Source organism: Quercus robur, chromosome 8 (genome assembly GCF_932294415.1).
Source record: "Quercus robur chromosome 8, dhQueRobu3.1, whole genome shotgun sequence".
NCBI classification, from domain to species: domain Eukaryota; kingdom Viridiplantae; phylum Streptophyta; class Magnoliopsida; order Fagales; family Fagaceae; genus Quercus; species Quercus robur.
This window is the reverse complement of record NC_065541.1, coordinates 5591553-5610898: the sequence shown is the minus strand read 5'-3', so window position 1 is coordinate 5610898 and position 19346 is coordinate 5591553. Positions and strand designations below refer to the sequence as shown.

The 19346-nt window shown below is 34.9% G+C and overlaps 1 pseudogene; it reads right to left on the bottom strand.

Moving 5' to 3' along the window:
- Nucleotides 1-3006: 3006 nt before the first annotated feature.
- Nucleotides 3007-17630, bottom strand: LOC126695744 (cellulose synthase-like protein E1; annotated as a pseudogene).
- Nucleotides 17631-19346: the final 1716 nt, after the last annotated feature.

Genomic DNA, 19346 nt, shown 5'->3' with positions numbered 1-19346 from the left:
CAAAAAACCCACTACGTGATTTTAATGTCATCACTTCTGAGAATTCACTATTATCACAATAAGCGGTTACAAGTAAAGGAATCCTAGTACCTTATACCAACCTACAGTTGAACCCTTACCTCAATACCTAATTGGACTTGTTCTATAGTGAAAATCTCTCCTTTTAATGCATGGCTCCCAGTACGTGACTAATCAATTCAATGCGCGGATCCCAGTACGTGGCTTACTCACCAACTTGAGAAAGATGTTGGCTGCAAAGTTCTTTAGTTCATCACACGATGAAGATCACGAAACTCCTTGGTTACAAAACCTTACGGTGTACAAATACAGCATCTTCTTAAAGAGAAAGATGAACTAGGACAAATTTTGTCTTTGGTCACAATTTGCATGAACACAACTTTGCTTTACACTTGCGCAACCTTTGACGGCCCTTAAAACAATCCTTATATATGTTTAGGATTGTGAGAAAAGAAAACCCAAACATGCATTCACGGATTGTATTGAAATCAGTTCTAAAAAAATGAATTTCATAAACCTCGATAGATAGCTTATTTGTCGAGATAGCTGTCGAGCATTAGGCTTCAACAGCTTTTAAACCTCGATAGATACTAGCTGTCGAGCTTTAAAATCCAGCACTTCTTCACTTGTTTCTTGGACAGACTTGCATGACTTTAACACTTGATCTTGAAACCTTATTCCTTGAAGCATTAAACACATCCTAGATCTACCTAATTACAAGTAAAGTGCGTTTTGTCAAAGGATTAGTCAATTCTAATTTGACATGTGTTCCTAACATTAAATCACATATGTCCTAATAGAAGTAAAAAGGTTTTCTTTCTATGGAAGCAAGGTCTATGTTACGTACTAAACCCATGTGTGAAAGAGGAGAAAATATAGACCTAAGAGTTTATAATAAAACAAGAGGTGCACAACTTGAATAAGAGAGTCAAATGGACAATTTTACATAATTCCATTTTAGAGAGACGGTCTAATCAATTATCAAAGTCCATATAGAACAATAAAGGGAAATTGACTCGGTTCATAATTCAAAATTAGCAAAAAAATTGTTGGCTAATGAACAATCACTCTCTTGGTCTAATGACCTACTGTTCATGAGCAAAAGAATTAATTCGAATAAAAAATTCAACCACCGATTAAAATATTTAATTTTTACTCAGTATTCACAATTGTGTCAACAAAACCATTCTAGATCTTTTCTCTCTCTCAAACATATCTAAACTCAATGTCAATCAAAAATACAAACTCAAATCACAATTTTAAAACTAATCAAATTAGAACCAAAAAAAAAAAAAAAAACAAATCTTTAGCCTTTGTCATCTGTCGGCGATCTTTGAGAGAGAGAGAGAGAGAGAGAGAGAGAGAGAGAGAGAGAGAGAGAGAGAGAGAGAGAGAGAGAGAGAGAGAGAGAGAGAGAGAGAGAGAGAGAGCATCTGGTCTATCTTGGAGTGGTAGAGAAGAAAAGCAAAAAGAAAAGTGAAGATAGAGAGAAGGAAAAGAATACGTGCGTGGAGGAGAAAAAAAGAGGAAAAAAATAAAATAAAGAGACATGTGGATGAAAAACAAAATAAAGAGACCAAGGAAAAATAAAATAAAGAATAAGAAATTAAAATTGGGAAATGCTACCACAATATTTTCATAATACTTTCACAATAAATTTTAAGTGATGGGTTGTTACTAGTTAATACTGGTGAGAAAAAAAAACAATTTAAGTGGTGTGTTCAAATTAAAATCAGTAACAACTTACCACATATGATTTGTTGTGAAAATATTGTAAAAATGTTAAGAACGTAGCACTTCTCATTAAAATTAGATGATTCTACGACTCATTATATCATTGCCACAAGTGCTCCACTAGATTTGTTAAAAAAACATCATTGGAAAATTTAAAAATATTACCGTTGGGAGATTTAAAAAATATATTTGTTGAGAATTTGAAAATTATGATGAATGAAGGAAGATTGAAAAAAAAAATATTAAAAAAAGAATGAAGAAATAATATTTAAATAGGATAGAAAAAGGATAGAGAATTTGTTGGAAAGTGTATTTGAAAAAGTAAGTAGACAAAAGGTAAAATGAATTGTTCACTCTTTAAGTAGTACAAAAATTTGAAGAGGCTATTGGAGATGCTCCATAATGCATGTATAAATTCAAATTTCTGGCACTTTTTTTTTTAATTATTTTATAAAATTACAAACTTCTTTAAGTATCTGACTATTTCCTCGTGTATATACTGTCCTCCCGTTCCATACACACACACCATCAAATTGAACACCTATGCTCACATATGACATATCTATGTGAAGCAATGGCAGTGCAGATCAAGTTAGGAGCCTTGCCTGTTCTCACATGGCAATGGCAATGCAATATATGTCCTTTGCTGGGACTTCATGTGAAGTTAGCTTCATGGAATACATCCCAAATTATTTTGAATGATTGTCATCCTAGACTTGTTCTCTACCACTAGTAGATCTTGTTTGAATGCCTAGGCTTTTGTTGTAGTTGTTATAAAGAAATAATATTGTTTGCATTTGGGAAGCATCCTTTGTGCTTTTAAAGAGCTAAAAAAAGTCTTTTTTTTTTTTTTTTTTTTGCTTTCAAAATAAATAAGTATTTTGGAAATGCCAACATAGCATTACCTAAATAATTCAGATGGGAAACACCTTTTCTTTGTTGAGGAAAAGAAGAAAGATTAGTATTAATTTAGTAGAAATCCTTAATCACATATAACTTGGGCAAAAAAATAGATACATAATATATATCATAGCACTTCATAGTCCATATGAACTTGGGTTGGAAACATATTTGGGATGAAGCCTCCCATGTATAAAGAAAAAAAATAAGAATTCTTTTTAAATTTTCCTAACAATGGAAAAGACCATCACTCCCTAACCTTCACCAGTAGAAGTTCAATTCAAGGCCTTGTTTGAAGGAAGAGCTACATACCACATGGCTAGTAAGATTTGATATACATTACATTAAAATGTGTCAAATTATAAGCATCAAACAAGCCAACGAAGCTAAAACCATTGACTTGAACAAAATCGTAGAGGGTATACAACCTTTATCATTGTGAATGAAGAGTGCTCGGTAGACTGGTATGTTGGGCATGACAAGTAGCAAGTTAAGACTAAGTTGTATGATCAACTGGTCCAATGCCTTGAACTCCAAATACAAAACAATCTTTTTGATTCCCCCAATTAAACTGAAGAAGTTTAGCATTGCAAGTGTTGCTATAATAGTAAATGTGATATTTGAGCTTCCAAACTGTATGATTTCTTGCTCATACCTCTTTGACACATCCTCTGTGACCACCTTTCCTGTGATCACAAATGTTGTTTTAGAGAGGCCTAAACTAATTGCCTAAAAATGGTGTTAATGAACGTGAAAAAGTATTTAGTAGTCCTTCTGATCACCCACATTTGTTGCCAATTCCACCAAGCTTTAAGTGTATCCCCACAACTCAGAGCCTTAGCTATGCTACAAGAACTTTTGGCTACAATCATGTATGTAAAGGGCAGGAACCATAGGCTTTTAACCTAGAAAGAGGAGGCCCAGAAATCAATAACTAAATGTATTACCGTAAATGGGTCAATATGAAATTTTAATAAATTAATAGGAGGAATGTGATTCAGCCTTAACAGCCTACATCCACAACAAAAATCTTTGATTGATATATATTTACTATAAAGTTCTATGCATTATAATTAATTTATTGAAGAGTGTTTATAGTAGGATAAATTTAAGGCTAATCATAGATTAAATTCAAGGTTACAATACTTGCACTACAAGTAAGTACAAGTACGATTATAATTAATTTTCTTACACTCCAAGTAAGATTATGATTACTTTGCTTACACTTTAAATAAGACCAAATATAATGAACATGTACTAGAATTATATTACAAACTTGGACCTTGACTAGAATTAAACCTTGATATATTGTAAGAAAAGAATAGTAAAGAGATAAACCTGAGGGAATGTGGAAATGCCATGGAGCAAGCAAAGGGGAGGAACAATCATATAATAGAGTGTTGGGAGGGAAAATGGAGCCCATAATAGATAATTACAATATCCCATTTGGGCATCCAATTTTATCTTCCCATGCCCATATATGAAAGGGCAATACTTGGAGAGAAATATTTGAAACATGCCTTCGGACCACCTCTTTTGTTGAATAAGAACATCATTTGAGGTAATTGGAGCAACACCCAAGAAGGCCATTTGGAAGGTTGAATTTATTCAACCATCTAATTGGCTTTATTCCGTGCCAAATTTGCTTGTAATTCAGCATTTAGTAACCCTGTATTTAGGTGGGTTTGTTGTAAGGGTAGTGAGTGAGATAGAGTGAAGATTGCTCAAGAGTGTGCAAGAAAACAGAGACTCGCGGCTGGGACTCGCGGGTGACTCGCGGCTGCAAGCCGCCAGAAGCAGCACACGTGCCAAGCATGCTGGAAGATGAACAGTCATGCTAGTTGGAGCACTACAGGACAAAACAGGACAACTAGCCATACGGTTAACTCGCGACTGGATCTCGCGACTTAGTCAAGCCGCGAGGTCAAGCCGCGAGCCACCCCTGTTTTGTAAAACCTGACGTTTCACATTCCTCTCCCACTCCAGTATAAATACCCCTTTTACCCACGATTGAAAGAGAGCTTCCAGAGAGAATTTTGAGAGAGAAACCCTAAAGAAAAACCAGATTGTTTCACCCACAATCTATACCTTAGAGTCTCTTCAAATTCCTTAACTCTCTTCCTCTCCATTGTCAAATCCTTGAGAGGCATTATACCAAACCTGGTTCTCACATCATCATCATTGTGAGACAGCTGTTTGGGTTTCTGGGAAGCAGTTAGGAAGGAACCAATCTTCATTGGTTGATGCTACGGTCTAGTAGCGGAATCCGGGAAGCTAGAAAAGAAAAAGGTTCGGCGCAACCTCGTTGGAGCAAGAAGCTTGGAGGGCTTAGGTACACTGGGTAGATTAGGCTTGGAGGGTCTATTGCTGTCCTTGTATCCCAACTGTATTTTCTAGTGGATTGTTTACCGCTTGGAGGGCGGCGGAGAGGTTTTACGCCGAGGGCTTCGGTTTCCTCTTCGATAACACATCGCGTGTTGTCTTTGTGTTTGCATCTTCCTTCCTCTCTATCTTTGCCTTTATATTATCTGCTGTGGATTTTATTCTGTTTTGGCTTAGATAGTTTTTAACCAATTTCATATTATAGCATATGTTAAGTTTCCGCACACTAGTTGTTTGACATATTACTTGAATTGGTTAAGTTGTAATTTGGGGGTCTAAACATTCAAAGGTGTTTTGTACACGTTTTTGAACTTTCATTTGGTATCAGAGCGGGTACACTTGTTGTGGTTTTATTACCTAAGTGTGATCCTAGACCCCTGTGTTGTGGTTGTTGTTTTGGAATATACCATGCTAAATTGTAGCTTAAGTGTTTGTGAAAATGACTCTATGCATATGTCTGAAAGGTGTCTTACTGATGATCTTGTAGAGTTGTTAAAAACTAAGAAACATGCTAGAGTATTTGTTCACATGCTGGAATATCTTGAAAATCAGAATCTTGTCTTACACAGTAGCATATCTAAATCTAAATCATTGATTAAGAAATATAAAAGAAAGAAAAGAATGTTGTGTGAGATGATTGAGAATCTGAAAATGAAAAATCAATCTGAAAGAAGCATGAAAACTGATGATGAGTTTGTGTTTGAAGGTCAAGAATGTCTGTCACATGTGAACCTATTTGTGCATACCTCATTGAAGGTGTTTAATGCGTGTTTGTGGTATCTTGACAGTGGGTGTTCTCGCCATATGACAGGGGATAAGTCACTGTTTAAGACACTCAAAGAAAAGGTTGGTGACTATGTGACCTTTGGTGATGGAAGTCATGCTCAAGTCCTAGGCAAAGGAACCATTGAGATACCTGGTTTGCCTCTGTTGAAAGATGTGCTGTTCATAAAAGGGCTGAAGGTGAATTTGCTGAGCATCACTCAAATTTGTGATGATGATTTCCTGGTACAATTCTCTAAGAAAGGATGTTTGATCATCAATGAAGAGGGGATTCAGGTTTTGGAAGGAAATCGGACTACAGATAACTGTTATGGAATAGTTCCCACGGCACCCATATCGTGTAGAAGTGCTCGTGTGGATATGTTGGAGCTGTGGCATCACAGATTTGGGCATGCCAACTTCAAACAAGTAGCAAAAGTCTCCAAACTTGAAGCAGTCGAGGGACTTCCTAAGTTTGGAAAAGTGAAGAAGACCGTTTGTGGTGCATGTCAAATGGGGAAGCAAACTAAGGCAAGTCATCACAAGGTGAATGTGATAGCCACCTCTCGGTGCTTGGAGTTACTTCATGTTGATCTAATGGGGCCTACCAGAACTGAAAGCCTAGGGGGGAAGAGATACATTATGGTCATTGTGGACGACTACTCAAGATACACTTGGGTTGAATTCCTTAGAGAAAAATCAGAAGCTTGTGAGAGGTTGGAGATTCTGTGCAAGAAACTACAAAACGAAAAAGGGATTCCGATAGCCAAAGTTAGAAGTGATCATGGGAGGGAATTTGAGAATGCAAGATTCGAGTCCTTCTGTGAGAAGAATGGAATTAAAAGATAGTTTTCAGCTCCCAAAACTCCACAACAAAATGGAGTGGTAGAGAGAAAAAATCGTGTGATTTAGGAGATGGCAAGAGTCATGTTGCTTAACAAGCAAATACCTCAAAAATTTTGGGGAGAAGCTGTCAACACCTCGTGTCACATTGGCAATAGGATTTTCTTTCGAGTTGGTACAAAGAAGACTGCCTATGAGATATGGAATGGGAAGAAGCCTAAAGTGAAGTATTTCCGGGTGTTTGGAAGTAAATGCTATATCTTAAATGATCGAGAGAATCTTGGGAAGTTTGATGCGAGAAGTGATGAGGGTATTTTTCTTGGCTACTCTACTACAAGTCGAGCGTATAGAGTGTTTAACAAGAGAACAAAGGCTGTGACGGAGTCCATAAATGTCAAGATTGATGATGCCTTACCTAAGGTGGAAATGATTGATGATGTAGAAGGGCCGAGCACCAAAGAGCCCGATGTTGAGGTAGAAGCTTTGGATATAGAAGGTGAAGAACCTATACCAGAAGTAGAATCGACTCCCATTAACCCAAGAATGGAAACGAGATCGATGTCTAGAACTTCAAGTCCTCTTACTCCTCCAGAAGTTCATCCTCCTATCTCTCGTAGTGATGAAGTTTCCACTTCAAAAAGGCCATCTTCAAGAGTTATCAAGAATCATCCGGAAAGTAATATCATAGGATCTCTTGATGACGGTCTTCGCCTCAGGAAAGGAAACATTCTGCTAGCCAATCATGTAACATATCACTGTTATCTTGCACAGTTTGAACCAAAAAGGGTTGAAGAGGCTCTTCAAGATGAGAATTAGGTTGAGTCAATGCATGAAGAGCTGAATCAGTTTGTGAGGAATGATGTGTGGGAACTTGCTCCACGGCCTGAGAACGTTCATGTTATAGGCACAAAGTGGATTTTTAAAAACAAAACTGATGAAGATGGAGAGATAATTCGAAACAAATCTCGGTTAGTAGCTCAAGGATACACTCAAGTAGAAGGAGTGGATTTTGATGAATCATTCGCTCCGGTGGCAAGACTCGAATCCATTCAAATCCTCATGTCCATTGCGTGCACTTTGAATTTCAAACTTTATCAAATGGATGTAAAGTGCGCATTTCTGAATGGATATCTAAATGAAGAAGTATTTGTTGAGCAACCAAAAGGATTTGAGGATCCTCATTTTCCAGATCATGTATTAAGATTGAAGAAAGCCCTTTATGGCTTAAAACAAGCGCCTAGAGCCTGGTACGATCGTCTTACACATTATCTTCTAGACAGAGGTTTCAAGAGAGGGTATGCCGATCGAACTCTGTTTGTCAAAAATGATGAAGATTATCTCCTTGTGGCACAAGTCTATGTTGATGACATAGTGTTTGGGGCAACCATCGAAGATCGTGCTACTGAATTTTCTGAGGAGATGAAGAAGGAGTTTGAGATGAGTATGGTGGGGGAGCTCACATTTTTTTTGGGTCTTCAAGTCAAACAACAGAAGGAGGGTATATTTGTATCTCAAGAGAAGTATGCCAGAAACATTGTCAAGAAGTTTGGATTAGACTCCAAAAAACATGCCTCCACTCCCATGAGCTCTTCCACTAAACTGAATGTGGATTCGTCGGGAGTTGAAGTAAGTCCTACATTGTATAGGAGCATCATAGGAAGTTTGCTCTACCTTACAGCCAGTAGACCGGACATTGCTTTCAGTGTGGGCGTTTGTGCCAGGTACCAAGCTAATCCGAAGGAATCTCATCTGACTGCTGCTAAGCGAATCATTCGATATGTGAATGGTACTACAAACTATGGTCTGTGGTATTCAAAAGACTCAAATGCTTGTCTTGCTGGGTATTCAGATGCTGACTGGGCTGGCAGTGTAGACGATCGGAAAAGCACTTCAGGCGGCTGTTTTTATCTTGGTAACAATCTTGTCTCATGGATGAGCAAGAAGCAGAATTCAGTGTCTCTATCTACTGCAGAAGCAGAATACATCACTGCTGGAAGTTGCTGCACTCAGCTTCTTTGGATGAAGAAATTACTTCATGACTATGGAATTCCTCAAGAAACGATGTGTGTCTTCTGTGACAACACCAGTGCCATCAATCTTTCCAAGAATCCTGTCCAGCATTCAAAATCCAAACACATAGAGATACGTTACCATTTCATTTGGGATTTGGTAGAGGAAAGAGTTGTGTGTCTTGAGTTCATACACACCGACAATCAAAAGGCGGATATCTTCACCAAGCCTCTCGATGGTCCACGGTTTGAATCACTCCGTAAGACCATTGGTGTTGGTACAATTCCTTGACTCTCTTGTGTGTTGTGTGCTTCACATATTTATAATATGATAAGTCTGTTTGTGTTGGGGCACACACCTCTTTGATTAGCTCTTTGTGCAACATGTTTATTGTTTGTTTGTCCATTTGTGAATTCTGTTGCTTCTTTTTATGTTTGTTCAATCATTTTCTTCTTTTGTGTCAAAAATCCAAAAATCACATAAAAGTTAGAAAATCAGAAAGCTTGATTGACATTGTTGAGTTTTTGTCTCAAAACTTGTTTTGCCTTGTACCTTTGTGCTAATGGCTTTGTGCATTTTCGAGCATTGCTTGTTTCTTTGCACTCATATCTCTGTGGGAGAAATCTTGAAATCTTTGTGATTGTTGTAAATAGATCTTCAAACTTGTCATGAATGATTAGTGAATGGTTTTGTTGATCTTGAGACATGCATAGACCTGTGTCTATATATCTTCCCACTCTTTATTTTTGTTTTGCTATAAAGAGCTCACCAAATGTAAATCTCCAAATGAAAAGAGATATTGAGCTGCAAAAGCCTGTCGCACATTCTAGTATTTGACTAGGAAAAAGGGTAAGCGACCTTATATTAAAGTGAATGTTTATTCAAAAAGGCCAAAGGCCTGTTCTTTAAAGTGAAATGTCATATATCACTCTCACAATGAGAGATGATTGCCTCAAAAGATCAAAAAGATCAAATGTTATGATTGAAAGTGGAGTCAAATGATAAGCTCCAAGTTATGTTATCAAGTTGTGTGGAAGGTCATATATACATAGTTCTATAATTGAGATGGGTCACATGATCTAGTGCTAATTGTGTATGCCTTGGTTGAATTGATCATTGAAACTTCACATTAGACGAAGGACTATCTCATTGATGATATCCACACACAACACACAAGTTTATGTTCAATAAATGCCATATTCATTTGTGTGATTGTACTTGATGAAATGTGTTTTCACATGCTCAATCTGTGTTAATTCAAGCACAAAAAGATTTTTGAGTGTTTTAGGTATTTTTGGAAAGTCTTTTGTTTGAAAAATTTGAAAATTTCAAAAATCCAGTTTTGCCCTGTTTTGGCGGCTCAGTCGCGGGTATGTCAAGTCGCGTGCCTCAGTCGCGTCTTCGCAGGTAATTTTTGGCGACTTGTTCGCAAGTGGAAGGTCCAGTCGCGTGGTTTACTCAGAGATTTTCGCGGCTCAGATCGCGACTCACTCGCGGGTAGACCTTCCAGTCGCGAAAAACACTTAGAAAATTTTTTCAAATTTTTGTCCTTGAGTGTTTTGGCGGCTTGATCTGGCGACTTTTTGGCGACTCGTTTCAGTCGCGAAAATCGCGCGTTTTGGACATATAGGGGCAGTTTTTAAACTTTTTGTTTTTCCCTCGATCTTTTTGTGACTGTTCATTGTCTTTCTCATCTGCTCTTACCCATTCACACCGTGCCTCCATTTTCGATCTCCATTATTTGCCTCTTTACAGCTCAAAATCGTCGACTAACAGGTATGGTTTTTTTTTCTGTCTTGAACTCTATTTTACTTGTTGTTATGGTTTTCCCTCTGGATTATTCACATTTGATTGTGATTTTGTGATGGGTTTTTAGCTTAACTATTACTCTTTGTCCATGCTTAGCTTATGGAAGCTTGTGTTTCTGTTTTTGAGCTAGTTTATTTTGGTGGTTGTGTTCTTCATCATGTGCTTAGCTAGGGTTAGCTATTTTTGTCTGATCTGCTGTTGATGTCGTGTTTCACTATGATCCTGTGTGGTATCCTGTTGATGTGTTGTTGAATGTGGGTCCTTTTTCAGCTGATTATGTGGTTCTATTTGGACTCTCTCTACTGTGTAGTTCAATTTGGGCCATTTGTGTCGTAATTCTTCTGGGATTCGAGCTAGCTTGGCTGCATTTTTGATTCGATTCTCCATTTCGTCATATAATTTCTACAACATGAACATGGATATAGCAGACTATTAATTTCAATTAACAATGTGTCAACAGTTGAAAGACAAGTAAAATCTTGATGGTTAAAATTCTTTGTAATTGATTTGAAAGGAAGTAATTAAAAAGATAGATTTAAATTTCAGAAATAGTTTAAATGGTTTAAATAAAGTATGAAACGTGTGTGTATATATTTGAGACAATTTCAACCTATGATGTGCATTCCCGATGATAGTTCTTTATTATCAGACCAAGATATCGATTGAACTCCAGATCTCTTATCCAATATATATTCTATTGATGACATGATATTCATGAATATATTAAAATTGATAATAAGGGGATTCTTTTTATTTTTTATTTTTGAGAAACCATTAATATGGTGATTCAATATCATTAGAGAAAATTTTTCAAAATTCAAATTCACTTTATTTTGTTAAAATTCATATAAACTACAGAAATTTATACTAATATTTCTTCTTTAAATTCCTTGATTTTAAATCCTCACATCCAAATACTATCTCCTAAACAAATGAATAATGATAAATAATAAATAATTTTCTATTTCAAGAGATGTAAAATAAATATAGGCCATTGATTATTTCACGCTCCTTATTATATATTGTCCATACACATCATTCAATTACATTTTAATAAAATATGGACATCTAAAAAGTAGTAGACATCGCACGTAAAATTATGGACTCTCAACAAGGGTAAGAAAACAATTATTGATAAATATATACTTTAGAGTGTGTGGGCTGTGTTAAAACTTAAAAGTCTCTTAAAGAGCTTTAGGGCCCAAAAGAGTTCTAGTGGGAATTTGAACTGCTTGATACCGAACACCTCTCTACACCTAGAACTTTGATTGATCTAATTGGATTCAGGTATAAAAATAAGTACTTATAAAATAATATGTCAATAACACACTTTTATAATATTATCTATTGTTATTTATTACATTTAAAAGCTTTAAATCAATTTGGTTACCATATATTTAGCTTAAAAGCATTAAAACATCTAATTATAGTTTTGTCGAACACTAACAACTTTTTAATAAAAACTTTTTATCACTAAAAATTTTAAACTTCAAATTTTTATTTTTGGGATTTACAGTTCAAGCTTAAAACTATACTTTCTAATTAAACCGCGCTTAGGGGTGGCAAATGAGCGGGTTGGGTCATAAATGGGTTGGGTGTATAATTACCCATTTATCCATTTATAACCCGTTTATATATAAATTAATTATCCATTACCAACCCAACCCATTTAATTAGTAACCCACCCATTTAACCCAATATGACCCAAATACCTCTAAAACTACTTGAATACCCTCTTGACCTCCAAAATACCCATAAATACCTAAAATGATGCAAATACCTCTAATCTTCCAAAATTACCAATATACCCTTGGACATCCAAAATTATCCCAAAAATCTCTAAAATTATCCCAAAATACCCATGAAACCTCTAAAATGACCAAAATACCATTGATATCTCTAAAATCATCAAATATGCTTAAAAACCACTAAAATGACCAAAATACCCCCTAAAACCCAAAAATGACCAAAATACCCTCGAAACCTAAAAATTACCAAAATACCCCCCAAAACCTAAAAAATGACCAAAAAACCTCCAAAACCCAAAAAATGACCAAAGTACCCCCAAAATCCAAAAAATGACCAAAATACCCTTAAAACCCAAAAAAATGACAAAAATACCATCAAAACCTAAAAATGACCAAAATACCTCCGAAACCCAAAAAATTACCAAAATATCCCCTGAAACCCAAAAAATTACCAAAATACCCCCGAAACCTGAAAATGACCAAAATACCCCTGAAACCCAAAAAATGGCCAAAATACCCCCAAAACCCAAAAAATGACCAAAATACCCCGAAACCTAAAAACTTACCAAAATACCCCCGAAAACCAAAAAATGACCAAAATACCCCCGAAACCTAAAAATAACCAAAATACCCCTAAAACCTCAAAAAATACCAAAATACCCCCGAAACTCAAAAAATACCAAATACCCTTGAAACCCGAAAAATGACTGAAATACCCTCGAAACCTAAAAATGACCAAAATACCACCGAAACCTAAAAAATTACCGAAATACCCCAAAACCTAAAAATGACCAAAATACTTCTGAACCCTGAAATTTACCGAAATAACCCTAAAACTAAAAGATGACAGAAATGCCCTCGTAACCTAAAAAATGGCTAAAATACCCTTAGAATCTAAAAGATGGTCAAAATAACCCCGAAACCTAAAAAATTACCGAAATTCCCTCGAAACCTATAAAATGAATGAAAGACTCTTAGAACCTTTAATTTGTCAAAAAGATCCTTGAAACATCCAAAATACCCTGAAACCTCTATTTCGGTAATTTTAGATGTTTCAGGTGTATTTTGGTCATCTTACATGTTTAGGGGCATTTTGGTCATAATTTGGGTTTCATGGGTTTTTATCGATCATTTTTTTAGGTTTTGGGGTTATTTTGGTAATTTTTTTTAGGTTTTTGGGGGTATTTCGATCATTTTTTAGGTTTCAGGGTTTTTGGGGTATTTCAGTTATTTTTTAGGTTTTAGAGGTATTTCGGTCATTTTTTAGGTTTATGGAGTATTTTGGTAATTTTTTAGGTTTAGGGAGTATTTTGGTAATTTTTTAGGTTTAGGGTGTATTTTGGTAATTGTTAGGTTTTGGGGGTATTTTGGTCATTTTTTTAGGTTTTTGGGGTATTTTGGTCATTGTAATAGGTTTTGGGGTTATTTTAGTCATTTTTTAGGTCTTGGGGTATTTTAATCATTTTATAGGTTTCAGAGGTATTTTGGTCATTTTTTAGGTTTCGGGGGTATTTTTGGTAATTTTAAGGTTTCAAAGGTATTTCGGTCATTTTTAAGGTTTAGGGGGGTATTTTGGTCATTTTATAGGTTTAGGAAACATTTTGGTCATTTTTTGGGTTTTTAGGGTATTTTGGTAATTTTTGGGTTTTGGGGATATTTTGCTCATTTTAGAGGTTTTGGAGGTATTTTTCTCATTTTGTGGGTTTTGGGGGTATTTTGGTCATTTTTTGGGTTTTGAGGGTATTTTGGTCAGTTTTTGGGTTTTGGGGATATTTTGGACATTTGAGAGGTTTTGGGGGGTATTTTGCTCATTTTAGAGATTTTGGAGGTATTTTGATCATTTTGTGGGTTTTGGGGGTAGTTTGGTTATTTTTTGGGTTTTGGGGGAATTTTGGTTATTTTTTGGGTTTCGAGGGTATTTTTGTCATTTTTTGGGTTTTGGAGGTATTTTGGTCATTTTTAGGTTTTAGGGGTATTTTGGTCATTTTTTGGGTTTCAAAGGTATTTTGGTCATTTTTTGGGTTTTGGGAGTATTTTGGTCATTTTTTTGGGTTTCAGGGGTATTTTGGTTATTTTTTGGGTTTTGGAGGTATTTTGGTCATTTTTAGGTTTCGGGGGTATTTTGGTCAGTTTTTGGGTTTTTGTGGTATTTTAGTAATTTTTAGGTTTTAGGGGTATTTTGGTCATTTTTTGGGTTTCAGAGGTATTTTGGTCATTTTTTGGATTTTGGGGGTATTTTGGTAATTTTTAGGTTTCAAGGGGTATTTTGGTCATTTGTTGGGTTTTGGGGGTATTTTGGTCATTTTTTGAGTTTCAGGGATATTTTGGTCATTTTTTTGGTTTTGGAGGTATTTTGGTAATTTTTAGGTTTTGGGGGGTATTTTGGTCATTTTTTAGGTTTCGGGGGTATTTTGGTCATTTTTTGGGTTTTGTTAGTATTTTGGTCATTTTTTAAGTTTTAGGGGTATTTTAGTCATTTTCTAGAAATTTAGATTTTATGTTGTTTATTTAAATTTTAGATGGGTTTAGTGGGTATTAGTGGGATTATCCATTTAGACCCATCTAATTAAATAACCAAATGGGTCTTTACCCATTTAACCCAAATATTCAAATGAGTTGGGTTAAGACTTATCCAAATAAGGTGGGTAATGGGTGGGTTCATGGATATGGATAAAAATTGCCACCCCTAATCGCGCTTAATGAGTTTCATCGCAATGCCTTATGGATGACTCCATTGCTATGATAGTAATAATACTTACCGTTATAATAATATTTTAATAGCAAGCAAATATAGTTGTCAACACGATCATTATCCCAAAAAACAAAAAAAAGAAAAAAAGTGTGAGTCAAATCTTTGCCCTTGATCAAGTTGTTCACAATGCGTCATGGATGACTCCATTGCTATATATTAGTATAATAAAAATAGTTGGACTACACTCTAATATTGTAGCTAGGAAGCATCAAAATTGTGATTATTAATTTCTCAAAAAAAAAAAATTGTGATTATTATAATATTGTGACCGGTTTGTGTGATGCCAGCTCAATAAATTTGGGAGATGTGTCATAAATTCGGAGGTCTCAAATTCTATTTATCAGACTATTGATTTATATGCTTTTCAAAAAGTTTTGTAGGTAGGAAGTAAAGAATTTTAACCAGACGCTTGGATACCACTTCTATATATATTATATATATTATCTTTGCATCTGAACCACCGCCCTTCATTTAAAAAAAAAAAAAAATTCATTTGCTATAATCTAATTTACCTTTATAAATGATTCTAAAAAAAAAAAAAAAAAAAATTTTACCTTTATAAACACCAACTCTTTGGACTGATTAGCATCAAGGGGGTCATCACTTGAGTTGAAATATTCAGCTGGTGACCTTGGCTCCACCTTGAATTTCTTGCAATACGGTAGCCAATGCTTAGCAAAGTGAGAGGCTTCTAAGAGAGCATAGAAGGTAAGATCTGATCCACCATCATCTGAAAGATACACACTTAGCTTCTCTTGTGGATAGTCATATGCCATTACTGATAGAACAGTATTGATCACCATCACTGGTGGCTCGATCACTGGATCCGCAGTGCACACAAATATGTCCACCTTGGGCAACTCTTTTTCATGCCTGTTTTGCAAAACATTCATAATTATAATAAAAGTGAGATAAATTTTACGCAGATTGTTATGACATGAACAATTTTGATTGTTATGAAATGGACAATTTTGTGATCAACAAGTTTAGTGACACAATTTTTATAAAAAATGTTCATTATTAATTAGATTGAAATATTGTGATTGACTTATAATAAAAATAATGTTCGTAGTGGTGGGATTGTGCGAAAGTAATGTAACATCATTCAGTAATAAAAGATCAATAGATTTGGTCCAAGTTTGGTTTACAGTTTACTTGATAAAATATAATAAATCTCAAAGACATTGGATTTACTTCAATATAAAATATAGAAATGAACTTTGGGATAAGGCTTACAAAATCTTTCTCTAATTACCACCTTTTGGTTGATGAAGTTTCAATCTTTTATCTTGTCTTGAACTTTTTTTCCCCTTGCAATATATATATATATATATATTTTTTTTTTTTATTTCTCCTTTTGCTCGTAACTTTTACTTCATCTAGGTAAGTGATATGAAAGTATGGCAATGGAGTTCCAAGTATATATAGATGATGAAGAAAACTTTTAGCCTCCGTTTGGATTGCATTGAAATTCAATTTCAGTGTGTTTGCGTTCAATATAGTGGGTCTCGGGTCCTGTGTACCATTCACGGGACCCACAAGTTGTCTAATTTAGCAAATTTTTCTTTAAAATTGAGTCCCATGGTACTATTCACACATTTAAAAATTATTTTGCTATCATATTTTCAGTTTTTAATATTTAGTAATAAGCGTATATTCAAATGACTACAAAGTTTGTAGACTCACATATTTTGTTTTTTTTGTTTTTTTTTTTGAGAGAGTTTTAACCTATGGCGTCCGCTCCTGATGATAGCTCTTTATCATCAGACCAAGACACCAATCAGTTTTTGGTGTAGGCGGGGATTGAACCCCAGATCTCTTATACAACCATCAGAGACTTTACCAGTTGAGCTAACTGGAACCCACTTTTGTTTTTGACTTTTTGGTAGTTCTCACTGCAGATTTAATACCGACAATAATTGGTTCTATGCATGGTTGTCACTTCTCATGGATAGAATCTTCGAAAAAAAAAAAAAAAAAAAAGAGTGACGACAAATACATATATAGAAAAAAAGAGGTGGAATTGTACCTTTTCAATAAAATATCTTCTATCATTTACCAGTAATTGCTTTATCATAACTATTTCATCAAGAAAAGTAGAAAGAAAGTTCTTAATGCTTGTACATTGCACTAAAGCACAGTCCATTTAAAGTTGAGCAATAAGACTTTCATGAAATGCATACGGACATATGAAACAAGTTCATCCTCAACTATTTCATCAAAAAAAAAAGTTCACCCTCAACTAACAAATGCATAGAATACTATGCTTTTTAAGTAAAAATATGCATAAATATATTAGGTTAATATCAGAGGGAGGCAAAAACAAACCTCTGAGAGAGCCTGTCCTTGAAGGTGCACCTATAGACTTGGTTCCACCGGTGGGCTTGAGTCAGGACCCAGTAAAGTCCAAACCAGAACTCAGCCCCAAGCAAACCAATCCAACCCCATCTCCCATCCTCACCTTTTCTTGGTATATGACTCACTCTATAAATCCAAATCAAGCATATGCCCACAAACACAGAGATCACAAAGAGCCTATAGAGGACTCTACCCTTAGCTCTCCTTGTTTCAAAAAATGGAAGATACCCATCACGCCCCATCTTTGTCGTCTCTGTGTTTCTCTTCAGCTACTATTCTATTATTGTACTGGTATATTTAAAGCGGTTCAAATTAAAGGAATCTTTATTTATTTATTTAATTCAAATCTTTATCTGTGATTCTTATGCCTGGTACATGTTCAACAATGATGTCTACCGAAACAATATAATACTGTCCTTGTCGGCAAAAGAAAATATATAAAACTGTCCAAATATGGCGGCCCAATTAATCTATAGTGAAATCCAATGGCGACTAGTGAAAGTTGTGAAAATTGAACCCAGTCCAAATTTTTAGGTGGGTTCTGTCCATTTTGCTTAAATTGAACCAAGTCTACAATTTTTATTTGAGAAAACATAGATCTGGCGTAAACACAGCATTTTATGCCTCCAATTAAATCCAATGGCAGAACTGGATTTAAACTACTAATGAAGCAATTTTATTTCTCTCCAAAAAAAGAAAAAGAAAAAAAAGTAGATGCACCGTCCCACAAGCAATGAGATCCAAAAGCAACAATTGATGAACCAATTCATGGCTCACGATCCCAACACGAAGAACTTCTCTGAAGCTAACTTCATGTAAGATCAGGAAACAAATTAAGAAAGAACAAATCTTTTTAGTTTGTAGGTATTAATAAGACTATATGCAGTTTCGATTTTTATTGCTTTGGGTTTAGGATTTGCTTACAAATTTAAGATTTTGATCATGTGCTATCCAATATTAGTTGTGGGTGTTTTTAGATCTATCATATGACAAATCTTTGTAGTTCGTAGGTGTTTATGGCTAATAAGACTATATGCAATTCCAATTTTTATTGCTTTGGTTTTAAGATTGTTTACAAATTTAAGTTTTTTGATCATGTGCTATCCAATGTTAGTTGTGGGTGCTTTTAGATCTATCAAACTTCAATTTTTGGCTGGATTTATAACGTCACATATTTTTTTGTTTTGTTTCTATAATTAGTAGGCTCTGAATTTTTTGATTCTTTACTCTTTTTAACTTTTGGAAGTTTTAACATATTTATTTTTGGGTTTATATTTTTTGTAATATTTGAAATTGTTGGGAAAATTTCAACAATTATAGCCATGTATTATTTTTTTTTAAAGTAACCTATCTTTTCTTATATTTCTCTATTGTGTAGTTATATATACATTTTGTTTTGCTTCAATAATTTCTAAATAATGAATCATCTGATTCTTTAATATTTTTTGGTATTTTAGAAGTTTTAACATATGAATTTTTGAGATATTATTTTGCAATTTTGAAACTATTTGACAGATTTCCATGACTATAGTGATGAATTATTTCTTTTAAAGGTAACACTATAGTCACATTTTGATAGTTTTTAAACCCTTTAAAAACACAATTGAATTAACCTAGGTAATTAGCCAAGTTGTTACTTAGTCAAAATTAACAAATCTAGGTTATCACAATCAAAACAATCATATCATGCAAAACAACGGAAAGATAAATAACACAATGATATGATCACCCAAGAAATCAAGCCGGTAAAAACTTGGGGAGGATTTAACCTAGCTATCTTCAAGGTAAACCTGAATTCACTATGAAAGAATCGAAATTGTTCAACAGGACTTAGACCACTAACATCCTATTGCTACCCACTAGTAGAAACTTACTGACACGACCACGTGCAAGTTTCGAAACCATGGACTCCTTCTTTCTTGGATTCTCCAGCAAGTACAAGCACACTCGCTTGTGTTTCTTTAAGTTCTTATGGCAGCAACTGAATGATCATCAAGCTCTTGAAGAAATCTCATTCTTGATAATCCTAA